This window comes from Ahaetulla prasina, chromosome 1 (assembly GCF_028640845.1).
Source record: "Ahaetulla prasina isolate Xishuangbanna chromosome 1, ASM2864084v1, whole genome shotgun sequence".
NCBI classification, from domain to species: Eukaryota; Metazoa; Chordata; class Lepidosauria; order Squamata; family Colubridae; genus Ahaetulla; species Ahaetulla prasina.
In genome coordinates this window covers 340,165,595-340,181,680 of record NC_080539.1, presented here as the reverse complement: position 1 = coordinate 340,181,680, position 16,086 = coordinate 340,165,595, and the positions used below count along the sequence as shown (strand labels likewise).

The window sequence follows — 16,086 nt, the reverse complement described above, 5'->3', positions numbered from 1 at the left end:
ATGGAATAAACTTGGAGATTCCAGATGCACCCGTTTTAGCTGTTTTAAACTTTGTAAACAGTAGCATAATGTTTCAGTTTATTTATCTTTTTTCCTGTTTGCCCAAGGAGCTGCTGATCCAGTTCTACAGAGGAATTATTGAGTCTGTCATCTGCACCTCTATAACTGTCTGGTTTGGTTCTGCAACCCAACAAGACAGACACAGACTTTAGAGGATAATTAGAACTGCAGAAAAATCAATTCTACCAACCTGCCTTCCATTGAGGACCTGTATACTGCACAGTCAAAAAGAGGATTGTGGAAATATTTACAGACCCCTCACATCCTGGACATAAACTATTTCAACTCCTACCCTCAAAATGACGCTACAGAGCACTGCACACCAGAACAACTAGACACAAGAACAGTTTCTTCCCGAATGCCATTACTCTGCTAAACAAATAATTCCTTCAACACTGTCAAACTATTTACTAAATCTGCACTACTATTAATCTTCTCATCGTTCCCATCACCCTTCTCCTTCCACTTATGCCTGTATGACTGTATGACTGTAACTTTGTTGTTTGTATCCTTATGATTTAGATTGATATTGATTATTTCCTGATTGCTTATTTGTACCCTATGACTATCATTAAGTGTTGTACCTTAGAATTCTTGATGATCTTTTCTTTTATGTACCCTGACAGCATATGTACCCAAGACAAATTCCTTGTGTGTCCAATCACACTTGGCCAATAAAAAATCTATTCTATTCTATTCTTTACATTTTGATGTGCAATTAAATTATATTGAGATATTTAGCCAAAGGTAGACCGCAAATGCCTATAACATGTTTATTAGAGCTTATTTATTAAATTTATGTCTTGCCTTTCCTTCAGGAGTTCAAGATATTGCAGATGACAACTCCATCCTCCAGTTTTTCCTATTAAAAAAGGCCTGTGAGGTAGAATGGACTGAGAAGAGAGAGACTGGTCCAAAATAATCTAGTGAGATTCTAAGGCTAACAATAGATTGAATTAGAATCCTGTTCTAACACCTAAACTGCTGTCCTGACTCCTGGTTGACTAAGAGTTTTTTTCTCTGCAAATAGCGTGGTGATATATTATCTACCAGTGCTTAACTTTGAGGACCCTTGGCACTGAAATTCACCACAGTGGTTTGTTTTTGCAAGAAGCAGCAAGCAAGAAGAAACTGAAACACAACTTGGGTTTCTGTACAGGTTTGTTCCAGGTGCAAAAAGTCATTCTGTCATAATCAAATGGTGCAACAACCTCCAAAGCCACAAGTAGTTGCAGCTTTTCCCCTCAGGAGGAGCCCAAACAAGCTGGTCATGTCATCAGAATATGACAAGTTGCAAAATGATGCTGAGACTAAGTGATCTTTTACACATATTTGATTTTTTATTAGTTTATCAAAATATAAAATACAAAAAAAAATGAAAACAAAGGAAAAGTAAGGGAGGAAAAAAGGGAAGAGGAAAAGTGTAGAGTAAAAGGAGAAAAAGAAAAAAAAGCATTGACTTCTCCTTTTAGCGCAGTAGAATAAGGTAATAACATACAGCCTCAACATTCTGCTTTTACATAATATTATATAACAGCCATTTCTATAACAATAAACCTGTTTAATCAGTGAAACCCAAAGTTGAAGTTTTATTTTTTTCCCCAATCACAAAATCCAGAAGCGGAGACGAAGTGATTTTGATTCTTTGTCAATATTATGCGCTGGCCAAATGCTAAATTTAGGACTTCTATTAGAATCTCCATCACTTGGAAATTGTTAGCTTCTAGATCAGGTTCTAGCTGTGGAAGAGAACAGCGATTTCTGATGGAGAACAAAATTGAAAATACATTTGCCAAAGGATGCGGTTTATTCAGACTTTTTTGTATTTGGGTAAGCTTTAAGAAGAAAACCACATGGTAACATCAAGTAAGATTCTTTTCTTTACATGTAAGTACAGGCTTTTGAGTTGTCTATAAATCAGGCAGATTCTTGATGACTCCAAATTCTGTAAATAGTTTGCATAGGCTCATTTCAAAATTACAAATAGATTATTTTCATCCCAAACAATCCTATTCTATTTCTTACATGAGTTAAACACCAAATAGCCAAAATAGATAATCTCATAGCTGCTGCCTTACAATTCATTCTGGATCAGGTTAAAACAGATATAGTAATGAAAGTTAATGAAAGAAGTTCCTATTAAAAAATAACAGTACTAAGCAGCTTAATGTAAAGTATGCTTATTAGAAAATAAGTTTCACTTACTGGATATAGTGGATGTCATTCACATATTCAATGAAACATGGCATAATTTAATTAAAACTAACAGAAATTATTAATTGCTAGTTTGTATATCTTGTATATATTTCATTACTAAAATACATATTTAGCCATTGATTAAATTTTATTAATGATCATGAGATTATATTTAACAATTAGGTCATAGTAGAAATTAATGCATTTTTCTAGGGATCACATTTTCAAGGTCTATGTCTCTCCAAATTCAGTCTGTGCACACCAGTAGAAACTATATTGTGCTAGATGGACCAATAACTGTATCCTATGGAAAGCAGCTTCTTAGACTCCTAAGAATGAAGATAGGAGACAGAAGATATACAGTGATCATATAATTTTAAATGTGACTGGATCTCATTTTTCTTTGCTCCACTATACAAAAACTATTGTGCCAGCCCAACAAAGGCATCTATGTTTTACAATATAGTCATTAAATAGTAGAAACCAATGTGGGTATTGGTAGTCCTGGGCTTGGAACATCCCTTTAGTGACCGAAGTTACAACAGCACTGAAAAAATGTGACCTATGACCATTTTTCACTCCTACAATGGTTGCAGCATTCCCATTGTCATGTGATTAAGTCAGATGCTTGGCAACTGGCATGCAGAGGTGGTGCTTGGCAACTGGCATGCAGAGGTGGTGTTCAGCTGGTTCAGACTGGTTTGGGTGAACCGGTAGCGGAAATCGCAGGTGGGCCCATCCCAGCTCTATACTGTCCTATTTAGGCACGTTTTTGAGGCCAGGCGCATGCACAGAAGGCGTGTGCATGAGCAAAGCACATGCACAAAAGGCCGGGTGCATGCTCAGTGTGTGTGAGCAAAGCCAACACGTGTGCGTGCTCACATTTTTGGTGCTGGGCAAAGCGGTAGGTAAATTATGTGAATCCCATGTATTTATGGCTTGTATTTATGATGGTTGCAGTATCCCAGGGTCATGTGATCATCTTTTGTGACCTTCTCACAAGCAAAATCAACGGGGAAGTCAGATTCTGTCTTACTAACTTAATAACTGAAGGGATTCAGTTAATAAGAAACGTCTTAGAATGAGGCAAAATTAACAACTCCCTCACTTAGCAATGGAAATTTTGGGCTCAATTATGATTGTAACTCGAGGACTACCTGTATAGTGGTTAAAGGTTGGGGCATGACTGGAAAAACTCAATCCAGGTTCAAGTCCACCCTCAGCAATGGAAACTGCTTCTGTGTTTCTCAACCTCATAACTTTAAGGTGCATGGACTTCAAGTTCACAGAATTTTCTAGCCACCTAACACTGGTTTAGCCAAAATTTCAGGCTCCACTATTCTGTAGTCATTGGTCTCCGATCAACTACTTCCTCTGGCTTTCAGGATAAAATGAAACTTCTGAAAACAGTCTTGTGTTTGCAAAACTCAGATTAGAAGTTTCACTGTTGTGCGTCTTTGCAAAAAATACCTTTGTTTGGTAGATGCAGGAGTGGGATTCAGCTGGTTCAGACTGGTTTGGGTGAACCGGTAGCGGAAATCGCAGGTGGGCCCATCCCAGCTCTATACTGTCCTATTTAGGCACGTTTTTGAGGCCAGGCGCATGCACAGAAGGCGTGTGCATGAGCAAAGCACATGCACAAAAGGCCGGGTGCATGCTCAGTGTGTGTGAGCAAAGCCAACACGTGTGCGTGCTCACATTTTTGGTGCTGGGCAAAGCGGTAGGTAAATTATGTGAATCCCATGTATTTATGGCTTGTATTTATGATGGTTGCAGTATCCCAGGGTCATGTGATCATCTTTTGTGACCTTCTCACAAGCAAAATCAACGGGGAAGTCAGATTCTGTCTTACTAACTTAATAACTGAAGGGATTCAGTTAATAAGAAACGTCTTAGAATGAGGCAAAATTAACAACTCCCTCACTTAGCAATGGAAATTTTGGGCTCAATTATGATTGTAACTCGAGGACTACCTGTATAGTGGTTAAAGGTTGGGGCATGACTGGAAAAACTCAATCCAGGTTCAAGTCCACCCTCAGCCATGGAAACTGCTTCTGTGTTTCTCAACCTCATAACTTTAAGGTGCATGGACTTCAAGTTCACAGAATTTTCTAGCCACCTAACACTGGTTTAGCCAAAATTTCAGGCTCCACTATTCTGTAGTCATTGGTCTCCGATCAACTACTTCCTCTGGCTTTCAGGATAAAATGAAACTTCTGAAAACAGTCTTGTGTTTGCAAAACTCAGATTAGAAGTTTCACTGTTGTGCGTCTTTGCAAAAAATACCTTTGTTTGGTAGATGCAGGAGTGGGATTCAGCTGGTTCAGACCGATTCTGGCAAACTGGATGTTAATTTTAATCTGGTTCGCCAAACCTGTAGTTGCAAGGAGTGGCTGATCCCGCCCACCCCACCACGCCCCTCCCAGGAGTCTCCATGCAGCCCATTTTAGATGCCAGATAAGTGCAGGATCTGCACAGAGGTTCTGGGAGGGCGAAAAATGGGCCTACCGGAAGTCCGGAAATGCAGCTGTTTCGGGCCTCTGGAGGGCCTCTGGAGGGCCTCTGGAGGGCCTCTGGAGGGCCTCTGGAGGGCCTCTGGAGGGCCATTCGACGCAGGGTGGAAAGGCGCAGAGAGGGCATGTCGGATGCCCTCCTCTGCCAGGTATTCTTCAAACTGGGCTGCCGTGGAATTGCGGCCCGTTGTCGGACACCAGAGTGTCCAGGCAACCCGTGGGTTGCGAATAGGTGGCGCAGGGCTGCGATTACTGCCTCGGCCGTAGTGGATTTCATGAGTATGATCTCCAACCATTTAGAGAATGCGTCGACAACCACTAGGAAAGTTTGGCCATGGAAAGGGCCAGCAAAATCAATGTGGATTCTTGACCAGGGCCCTTGGGGCTTTTCCCATTCCTGACTGGGGCGTTGGGGTAGAGGTCTGGACTCTTGGCAAGCCTGGCATTTCCCTACCCTCTCAGCAATCTCTGAGTCCATGAGTGGCCACCACACATAGCTTCTAGCTAGCCCCTTCATCCTTACGATCCCTGGGTGACCCTCGTGGAGGAGATCCAATACCTTTCCCCTTAATTTATCGGGATTACCACGATCACCCCATAACAGGCACCCCTTGAGCGAGAGCTCATCCCGTTTTTAACAAATTCTTTTAAAGCGTTCGCCCGGCGCAGCGGGCCACCCTCTTGTACCCAACCAGTACAGTCCTTAACATAATGTCCCGGTATGATGCCCGAGCCACTTCCTTAGATGTGACTGGGCCAGAGTCCAAAGAGTCAATAAGCAGGATGGGCGTCCCGGTGGGGTCTTGATGGCCCCTGGTAGTGGGCATCTGCTTAACGCGTCTGCATGCCCCACTTCTTTTCCTGGTCGATGCTGCAGCTTGTACGAATAAGCGGCTAAGAAAATAGTCCATCGGGTCAAGCGTGGCGAGGGTGCCACAGGCGTTGGTGATCGCCAGCCAGTATCCCTAGTAGCGGTCTGTGGTCAGTCACGATTTCAAAATCCCACCCAAAAACATATTCGTGGAATTTTTCACCCTGACACAATGGCTAGTGCTTCTTATCTAATTGGCTGTAGTTCCTCTCTGGGGAGGACATCGTTCTAGAGTAAAAAGCTATAGGGGCTTCTGTGCCGTTTGGGAGTCGATGGCTGAGTACAGCCCCCACCCCGTAAGGGGAGGCATCGCAAACCAGCACTAGGGGCAATGAGTTATGATATTGGATGAGCAGGCTATCACTTGAGAGCAGGTTCTTTACTGCTTGCAAACAGCCCTTGAAACAAATGATGAAGGACTGCAGCACAAAAGTGGTTATGTAATGAAATCCGGCACATGGTTGTAATTGGGATGTCTAGGATGTTTTGAGGGTTTAAAGCACAGTGGCTGAGGAATTCTGGGAGTTGAAGCCCATACCTCTTAAAATATGAAAAAACACTGGTTTAGATTTTCTGAAAACAAGATTCCTTGAATTTCGAAAGAAAAAAACAGTTTAACAGGCCTATTTTATATATGGAACTTTAAAAAACTCAAATAGCAATACTATTACGTAAAGATATAATGAACCACTCTACACAATTTTAGTCATCACACTGGAAAACAATGGGCAGATCTGGAAAAGGTGCAAAACAAAAAATAATTACAGGGCTAGAGCAGATCTATATGAAGAAACGTAAACATGGGTTGAATGGCAATAGTCATCCATTGTTTCAGAGTACCTGGTATTTGTGGCGTTCTGTTTTTCATTTGGGATGGAGTATACAAAGACCAAAATGAGTAGCTATTGATAGCCTGATCCTCCTTGTTTTGTTCAATTCTCTTTTAAGCCATCTAAACTGGTGGCCATAATCATATCTAATACCACCAAATTATACTTTAGCTAGCCATTGTGTAAATAATTGTTTTCTGCATTTAGTTTTGAAATGAATGTCTAACCAAGGTCCCTAAACTCTTCAGCTCATTGACATCTTTATGAAGTTTCAGATTGCTTGTCTACCCCAATTATGAAAATAATTTAATAGATACTACATTAACTATTAGTACTATGAATAAGTAAGTAATAATAACCGTGTGACCATCAATAATAACAAGTAGTCACATCAACTCTTGGGGGTTGATACTGTAATGACCACTTTGAGGAATCCTGGTCTAATCATGATTGATGAGATTTATATGACCTTTTTTCCCAAGAATTCGACGGATTCGACCCTATCTGGCATTTGTTTACCTTGACTTTTAATCCGCTGTCCGGAAAATGCCCAGAACCTTTCTCAAACGCTCCCCAATTCCTCCATGTTTTCCCTGAAATCAGGACATCATCGAAGTAGGGAACTACCCCTGGGAGCCCTTGCAGAAGTCGTTCCATTAGGTTTTGGAACAGCCCTGGTGCCACACTCACCCCAAATTGCAATCGAGTGCACTTGAATGCCCCCCTGTGCGTTACAATTGTTTGGGCTTCGGCTGTGCGGGCGTCTACGGGCAGTTGTTGGTAGGCTTGGGCCAAGTCTAACTTTGCAAAGACTTGCCCTCGCCCCAAAGAGTGCAGCAAGTGTTGCACCACGGGAACCGGGTAAGCGCTTTTCTGTAAGGCTTTGTTAAGCGTCGCCTTGTAGTCAGCGCAAATTCTAATTGACCCGTCTGGTTTTATTGGGGTGACGATTGGCGTCTCCCACTTTGCGTGATCGACTGGCGCCAAGATCCCCTGATTAATGAGCTTATCTAGCTCCTTGTCAATTTTTGGTTTTAGGGCAAAAGGGACTCTCCTCGCCTTAAGCCTAATGGGAGCTACCTGGGGGTCTAAGTTGAAGGAAATAGGGGTCCCCTTGTACTTGCCCAGGCAGTCCTTGAAGACATCTTCGAACTCGTTAAAGATAATGTCTTTCAGGTTACAGTCACTTCTGTAGATGCCAGTCACTCCCATGCCCAGGGCACGAAACCAGTCTAGTCCCAACAGACTGGGCAGGGTCCCTTCGACGATCGTGATGGGCAGGGTCTTCTTGTGTGGTCCGTACTCGACTGGACGGAGGTGGTCCCTCGAACAGGGATGCGATTTCCTTGGTAGTCGTGGACTCGTAGCCGTTGTGCTTGCAGGTGGCGCTGACTGACGGCAGTGACTTCGCCAAAGTGTCCCAGGACATGATGGTGATCGCTGATCCCGTGTCTACTTGAGCCGGCACCGTACTCCTCTATTTTTGGTTTGGTGAAGATTTTCTTCTCCACTGGTCGAGGCGCCGCCTATGACCACAGTCGTTTGGTTTGAATCCGCGCCTTTTTGTTTGAGCCAATCGCGGTCGCCTTGCCGATTCCGCGCTCTGATTGGCCGATTTGAATTTTCGGCGGAAGGTTGGGCCGCTCGACAAACTTGAGCTAGGTGCCTTTTTTCCCAAGAATTCATGACAGTGGTTCTTAACCTGTGGTCTACGGTTGAGGGTGGGCGCACAGTCATCACAGTGGGTCTGCAAAGGCTGTTTTTAAATCTTAAGTCTTGGTGGTCCGTGGCTATGGTCAGTGGCACAAAATGTATTTAAAGAAGGTCCATGTTCAGTGGTGGGTTCTAACCAGTGTTACCACTGATTTGCTTCGTGCACACGCTTTGATTTTTTGAACAGCTGAGGCAGTGCAATCCGCTCTGCCATGGCTTTCAGCTGGGCTAAAAATGGAGGAATAAAGGTAGGTATATCTCATGATATATATGATATCATGAGATCTACCTACCTGATAGCATATAGATAGATAGCATAAAGATAGATACATGAAATATCTCCAACTCCCAAACGCTTTAACCAAAAACTGTCTACCATTGACCTCACCCCATTCCTAAAAGGACTATAAGGGGCGTGCATAAGTGCACAAAAGTGCCTAACATTCCTGTCCTATTGTTTCCTTTCAGTATATGTTCTTGTATATAACGTTGTGACAAAATAAAAAATAAAATAAAATAAATAAATGATAGAGACATGATAGCAGTGTTCCAATATCTCAGGGGTTGCCACAAAGAAGAGGGAGTCAAACTATTCTCCAAAGCACCTGAGGGTAGAACAAGAAGCAGTGGGTGGAAACTGATCAAGGAAAGAAGCAACTTAGAACTAAGGAGAAATTTCCTTACAGTTAGAACAATTAATAAGTGGAACGACTTGCCTGCAGAAGTTGTGAATGCTCCAACACTGGAAATCTTTAAGAAAATGTTGGATAGCCATTTGTCTGAAATGGTGTAGGGTTTCCTGCCTGGGCAGGGGGTTGGACTAGAAGACCTCCAAGGTCCCTTCCAACTCTGTTATTACATATAGTGCAGGGGCAGGCAGAAGGGCCCAGATGATGGTCGGAGCAAACCGGTCCGCTGTCACTTCAACATCTCCGCTTTTCTGCCCTGTGTTTGCTGGGTTCGGGTCTATCGTGCTTCAGCTCGGTTCTGGTTCTCCTTAGCCTCGAGATCCCACCTTCGTCGCCAGTGTTAAGTTCGGGAAGTAACGAGGCTGGAGACCAGGGTAGTGACAACAGCTCTTTAATATATGGTGAACCCAGCAACAGGCTGGGGGAAAAACCTCTCCTTTTATACAGTTCTGCTGGAGGCTTCGTCCAATCAGCAACGTGCTGATTTCCCGCTCAAATATTTAAAGGTACAAACATGAATACATAACAGCCATAATCATATCTAAAACCACCAAATTATACTTTAGCTAGCCATTGTGTAAATAATTGTTTTCTGCATTTAGTTTTGAAATGAATGTCTAACCAAAGTCCCTAAACTCTTCAGCTCATTGACATCTTTATGAAGTTTCAGATTGCTTGTCTACCCCAATTATGAAAATAATTTAATAGATACTACATTAACTATTAGTACTATGAATAAGTAAGTAATAATAACCGTGTGATCATCAATAATAACAAGTAGTCACATCAACTCTTGGGGGTTGATACTGTAATGACCACTTTGAGGAATCCTGGTCTAATCATGATTGATGAGATTTATATGACCTTTTTTCCCAAGAATTCATGACAGTGGTTCTTAACCTGTGGTCTACGGTTGAGGGTGGGCGCACAGTCATCACAGTGGGTCTGCAAAGGCTGTTTTTAAATCTTAAGTCTTGGTGGTCCGTGGCTATGGTCAGTGGCACAAAATGTATTTAAAGAAGGTCCATGTTCAGTGGTGGGTTCTAACCAGTGTTACCACTGATTTGCTTCGTGCACACGCTTTGATTTTTTGAACAGCTGAGGCAGTGCAATCCGCTCTGCCACGGCTTTCAGCTGGGCTAAAAATGGAGGAATAAAGGTAGGTATATCTCATGATATATATGATATCATGAGATCTACCTACCTGATAGCATATAGATAGATAGCATAAAGATAGATACATGAAATTTCTCCAACTCCTAAAAGCTTTAACCAAAAACTGTCTACCATTGACCTCACCCCATTCCTAAAAGGACTATAAGGGGTGTGCATAAGTGCACAAAAGTGCCTACCGTTCCTGTCCTATTGTTTCCTTTCAATATATGTTCCTGTATATAATGTTGTGACAAAATAAAAAATAAAATAAAATAAATAAATGATAGAGACATGATAGCAGTGTTCCAATATCTCAGGGGTTGCCACAAAGAAGAGGGAGTCAAACTATTCTCCAAAGCACCTGAGGGTAGAACAAGAAGCAATGGGTGGAAACTGATCAAGGAAAGAAGCAACTTAGAACTAAGGAGAAATTTCCTGACAGTTAGAACAATTAATAAGTGGAACGACTTGCCTGCAGAAGTTGTGAATGCTCCAACACTGGAAATCTTTAAGAAAATGTTGGATAGCCATTTGTCTGAAATGGTGTAGGGTTTCCTGCCTGGGCAGGGGGTTGGACTAGAAGACCTCCAAGGTCCCTTCCAACTCTGTTATTACATATAGTGCAGGGGCAGGCAGAAGGGCCCAGATGATGGTCGGAGCAAACCGGTCCGCTGTCACTTCAACATCTCCGCTTCCGGCTCTCCCGAACCAGGGAGAACCAGTAACAACCCACCACTGTCCATGGTGAAGAAAGGGTTGAGAATCATTGGCTCATGGCATTTTCCTTCCTTTAGCTTTACAACAGTAACCTTGTAGGCAAAGGCTTCTTTCAGACTAACCTCCTTCTCCCACACATACACATTATACCTTTATAAGGAAGTAATGCGGATATACCCCAGCTCCAGACACCTTTCCCCTTGAAATTTTAAAGCAGCTTTGTCAGTGTTTGATATTAAACACCATAGTGTTTACTGGATGTTTATAGATTTACAGATTCACAGACCTAATCCATGCATTGCTTTGCTGACTCTGTTATATTGCTTTACTGAGACCATAAGTAATGAGCCAATTATGTTGGTTTCCTGACATAACTATATTGTTCAGAGTGCCTCAACAATGCTAGAGAGTAGATTGCGTCTCTTGCAAAATTTCTGGGAAAATATAGAAGAACTAACTGAAGGACCTATTTAACCAACATAATTAGCTGCGAGACATGGCAGCACTTGAAGACTTTGATTAAACAGGTTTGGCCCTGGTTAGCATTTAGATGCAAGGTTACATGGAAATATCGGGGTTTTAGGCTAGAGTGGGAAGTCAAACAGCATATGGGAAAAAGGCAATGACTTTTTATGTACTGTTGCCAAAAATATGTCCATGAAATTATAGTGTTAAGCTCAACATTAAGGAGACTACCTTATTAATTAGCCTTTCAAAAAGCACCAGGGCAGCCTTCCTCTTCCATCATAATCCATGGCTTGGAAGGGACTTGTTTCAAACAAATGAAAGTAAAGAGTAATTACAAATGAGATGGGCAGCTGCACTTAATCAAAATTAAAAACTAACGTTTTTCAGGTCCTCCTCCTGACATAAAAAATGGAGAAAAGGTAAAGTTTAGGTACAGTACACATATACTCTTCTCCTGGTCTGGCAGAAATCTTCGGAGATGGAGAAAATGTTGGTTACAATGCAGTTGGTTATGCTATCTAAATCTAATAATTTTAATTGTGGTTAGTTTATAACAAGCCAAACTATAGGACTCGGCAGCAAGATTGCTGAAATAGATGCTTCCTTAGTTTAGTTGATGAAATGTTAAATCAGCCTTCCAAAATCTAGCACACTTGAAGATGACTGGATTTCAAGTGCCACAATTTTAAAGTTTGAAAATGACTGATCAAGCACATGGTCTTCCAGATGCAGTTGGATTGCTACTCTCAGAACGCATCACTAGCAGAAACTTCTTGTGCCAATGGGAACATTTGGTAGTTGGAATCCCAATATATCTAGAAGGCACCAGGTTGGGAAAGACTGCATTAAATTGTGATGAACTGTGACTGGAATGGGAGGATTACTTTTTAAAGGAGTAGAGGCGAAGGAAGTGAAAATTCTTTAGGGCCGTGGTGGCTCAGGCTGTAAGATAGCCTGTTATTAAAACACAGCAGCCTGCAATTACTGCAGGCTCGAATCCCACCAGGCCCAAGGTTGACTCAGCCTTCCATCCTTTATAAGGTAGGTAAAATGAGGACCCAGATTGTTGGGGGGGCAATAAGTTGACTTTGCAAATATACAAATAGAATGAGACTATTGCCTTACACACTGTAAGCCGCCCTGAGTCTTCGGAGAAGGGCGGGATATAAATGTAAATTTAAAAAAAATGTCCAAGGCCACCTAAGTTTATTCATCATGCTAAATAAGGGAAAGGCATTATTTTTCTCTTCAGAGTCACAATCCTATAGGAATAATCTTTTGGGACAGTGTCGCATGCCAATGGGGTTGGGCTGAAGGAAACAGTCAGTGAGGCCACAGTCAAAATGACTGAATAACAATACCACTTAGACTTATATACTGCTTCACAGTGCTTTACAGCCCTCTCTAAACAGTTTACAGAATCAACATATTGCCCCCAATAATCTGGGTCCTCATTTTACCAACCTCAGAAAGATGAGTCAACCTTGAGCCCGCTGAGATTCGAACTGCCAAATTGCAGGCAGCTGGCAGGCAGCAGAAGTAGCCTGCAGTACTGCATTTTAACCACCATGGCTCTTATGTCCTATGTCTCTATGTCCTCTTTATCTGGTAATGTACAGATTCCTTCAATTCAAATTTCAGTGCAGGGAATTTTACAGACATTTATTTTTTACAACAACATGGAAATATCACTGTCTATCTGGTTGTCTTTCCACTGCTTCCTATGGTCTTCCAACTTCCAATAGTCTAATCCCTCTTAGTGTTTCAAGTTCATTTAAGGTCAGCCAGATATTGCCTCTTCACAGGCTGTTTCTGATATAGCTTTTGTTATTTTATTCTGTCTTTCAATCATTCTCTTTTCTTTTTTCTTGTCATATAGCAGGCTTTCAGGGAAGAGACAGATCAGTCTTGCTAGTGGTCTGAACAGGGAAAAGCTTTTCAAATTAGTCTGAGGCCAGAAATTGCCCACTCCCTATGCTAAATCATAGTTTTGCCTAAATGCAGCTGTTGACTTGCATCAAGCTGGTATTGTCATAATCTTGCTGACAATTTAAGAAATAGTTAAAGATTTATTTCAATAGTCAATGGATATAATGAAAGTTTCCAGAGATGGCCATTCTGAATATGTCATACGGCATTCACAAGAATGGAAACAGAATGTTGTGAGGCTGAAGATGAAATGACTAATCAGAAAGACTGCTTCAGGAAAGAACAGTAAACCCAAATGGAAGATCATAAAGGAAAAAAAAACCTCACAGCTAGGTCATCTTAAAATAGAACATTTACTTCTGGAACACTGAGCATCATACTTTGATGGGAAATTGGTATTAAAATATGGGGAAATATCACTTACCAGACGTTACAGAATGCTACTTTCACCACAATCCCTAGAACAGTCAAAGAGATTCATCAGGCCACATTTGTCCACAATCCTTCTGGACTAGAACCAATCCCATTTCTTGCTGTAATCTGGGCTGCTAGAATACAACAGATTACTCAGATAACAATGTCACTAGGCAGTTGGGCAAAGAAGGCAAGATATAATTAGGCACAACTCTTGCTGATCTCCATGGGAACAGTCCTCACTAAAACACTATGTAAAAGAAAGCACTGTAAACGTCCATTGTACTCTTGACTCTAGTAAATTGTTAGTGAATTTTTTTGTAAACAAAGGGGAATTCATTGCAGGTAAAATCCTACCTTTTCTGGTCAAAGCAAGGATAAGGAAGTAGAGGTCAAATGTTTGTTAAGACAACAGGGCTTGGGTATTCCAAGTAATAATACAATTATATGTGAGATAATTGCTTGTTAAATGAAAATAAATATTTTGTGTTCTGCTAGGGGTCTTTGCAATCTGACCTCCTAAAGCTGCAATTCTCAGAATAGTTGGGGAGAGGTCATGATAATTAAAACAATTTACCTTTTGAGAGGTGAAGATTATTGCTATTACTAAACAAATATTCTCTGTTTCACGCTGTGGGTTTATGCCTTCTCTCCCCGTTTTTGTTGAATGAGTATTTGCATTGCAGTTTATTCCTCCTCCACCCTCTCCCAGTTTTTCAGCACAGTGACAACTGAAATAGCAAGTAGTGGTTTGTGTCTGCCTTGGAGCACAATAAACTGGACACCACATTGGTGATTTGGATAGAATAAGTTATTCGGCTTAGCAAACCCCCCATGCCCCCCAAAAAACCCTCATCTAGTGTGGTCCCATCATGCAAATAACATTGCTCTAGAGCATGAGCAAATTATTATTATTTTTTAAAGCTGGAGCTTGCCAAACACTGACATTCTCCAGATATTGTTTATTTATGTAGTTGTTTATAAGCCAGCTCTACTTTGACAGACTCAGGCTGTTTTATTATACAGCAGAAATAAAAACAGAAAAGATGAACAACTAAAAATTATACTACCAAATTATACTACCAATTAACCAGAATAGATATACTGCAAAACTCACCATCGACCTGTGCGCTCTCACAGGGAGGGCCTCCTTAGGGTGCCGTCAGCCAAACAATGTCAGCTGGTGGCCCCCAGGGGAAGATCGTTCTCTGTGGGGGCTCCTGCCCTGTGAAATGAACTACCTGTGGGGCTACGCCTTCTCCCTGATCTTCGGACCTTTAAGCGCGAGCTTAAAACTTTCTTCTTTCATTAAGCAGGGCTGGCCTAATGATAAATTTTAATTGAGGGTTTTTAGTGGGGTTTTAAGGGGGTTATTCTATTTTATAATTTTACCTACTTATTTTAAATATTCAGCTTATGGAATTAGATTTTTAATGATATATTGTATTTTAAATTTTTTTGGTATTTGTGTTTTATCTATGCTGTACACCGCCCTGAGTCCTTGGAGAAGGGTGGTATAAAAATGTGAACAATAAACAAACAAACAAACAAACAAACAAACATAAACACAGTAGGCAAGAAAATAAATATAAATATAATAACAACAACAATAACATAACATAACATAACAACAGAGTTGGAAGGGACCTTGGAGGTCTTCTAGTCCAACCCCCTGCCTAGGCAGGAAACCCTACACCACGTCAGACAAATGGTTATCCAACATCTTCTAAAAAATTTCCGGTGTTGGAGCATTCACAACTTCTGCAGGCAAGTTGTTCCACTTATTAATTATTCTAACTGTCAGGAAATTTCTCGTTAGTTCTAAGTTGCTTCTCTCCTTGATTAGTTTCCACCCATTGCTTCTTGTCCTGCCCCCAGGTGCTTTGGAGAACAGCCCAACTCCCTCTTCTTTGTGGCAACCCCTGAGATCACACTGCTATCATGTCATTCCTAGTCCTTCTTTTCATTAAACTAGGCATACCCAGTTATTGCAACCGTTCTTCATATGTTTGAGCCTCCAGTCCCCTAATCATCTTTGTTGCTCTTCTCTGCACTCTTTCTAGAGTCTCAACATCCTTTTTACATTGTGGCGACCAAAACTAAATGCAATATTCCAAGTATGGCCTTACCAAGGCATGATAAAGTGGTATTAACACTTCATGTGATCTTGATTCTATCCCTCTGTTTATGCAGCCCAGAACTGTGTTGGCTTTTTGGCAGCTGCTGCACACTGCTGGCTCATATCTAAATGGTTGTCCACTAGGACTCCAAGATCTTTCTCACAGTTACTACTATTGAGCAAGGTTGCATATGCGGTACCTGTGCATTTTTGGGATTTTTTTTGCCTAAATGTAGGACCTTACTAAATAATCTCTATAACATTTATAAAGATAGCCCAGGTGCACTTTTCTAGCTGAAAGCTTGCCAAAACAGGATTGTTTTTTTCACCTTGTGAAAAGTGAGGATGTGAGGCACTCTATACCTCTGGGAGCAAGTTGTTCTATAAAATGGGAATCATCAACAAGAAGGCA

The 16,086-nt window shown here is 41.4% G+C and overlaps 1 long non-coding RNA gene across 1 annotated transcript in view; it reads right to left on the bottom strand.

The window, feature by feature from the left end:
- Nucleotides 1-2,451: 2,451 nt before the first annotated feature.
- LOC131187956 (uncharacterized) overlaps nt 2,452-16,086 on the bottom strand; it is a 38,939-nt gene continuing 25,304 nt past the window's right edge. Inside the window, exons 2-3 of the long non-coding RNA XR_009152687.1 lie at nt 13,566-13,689; nt 2,452-2,585 (exon numbers count right to left, since the gene is read on the bottom strand). This is a non-coding gene — a long non-coding RNA (uncharacterized LOC131187956). The remainder of the gene's footprint in view (nt 2,586-13,565; nt 13,690-16,086) is intronic.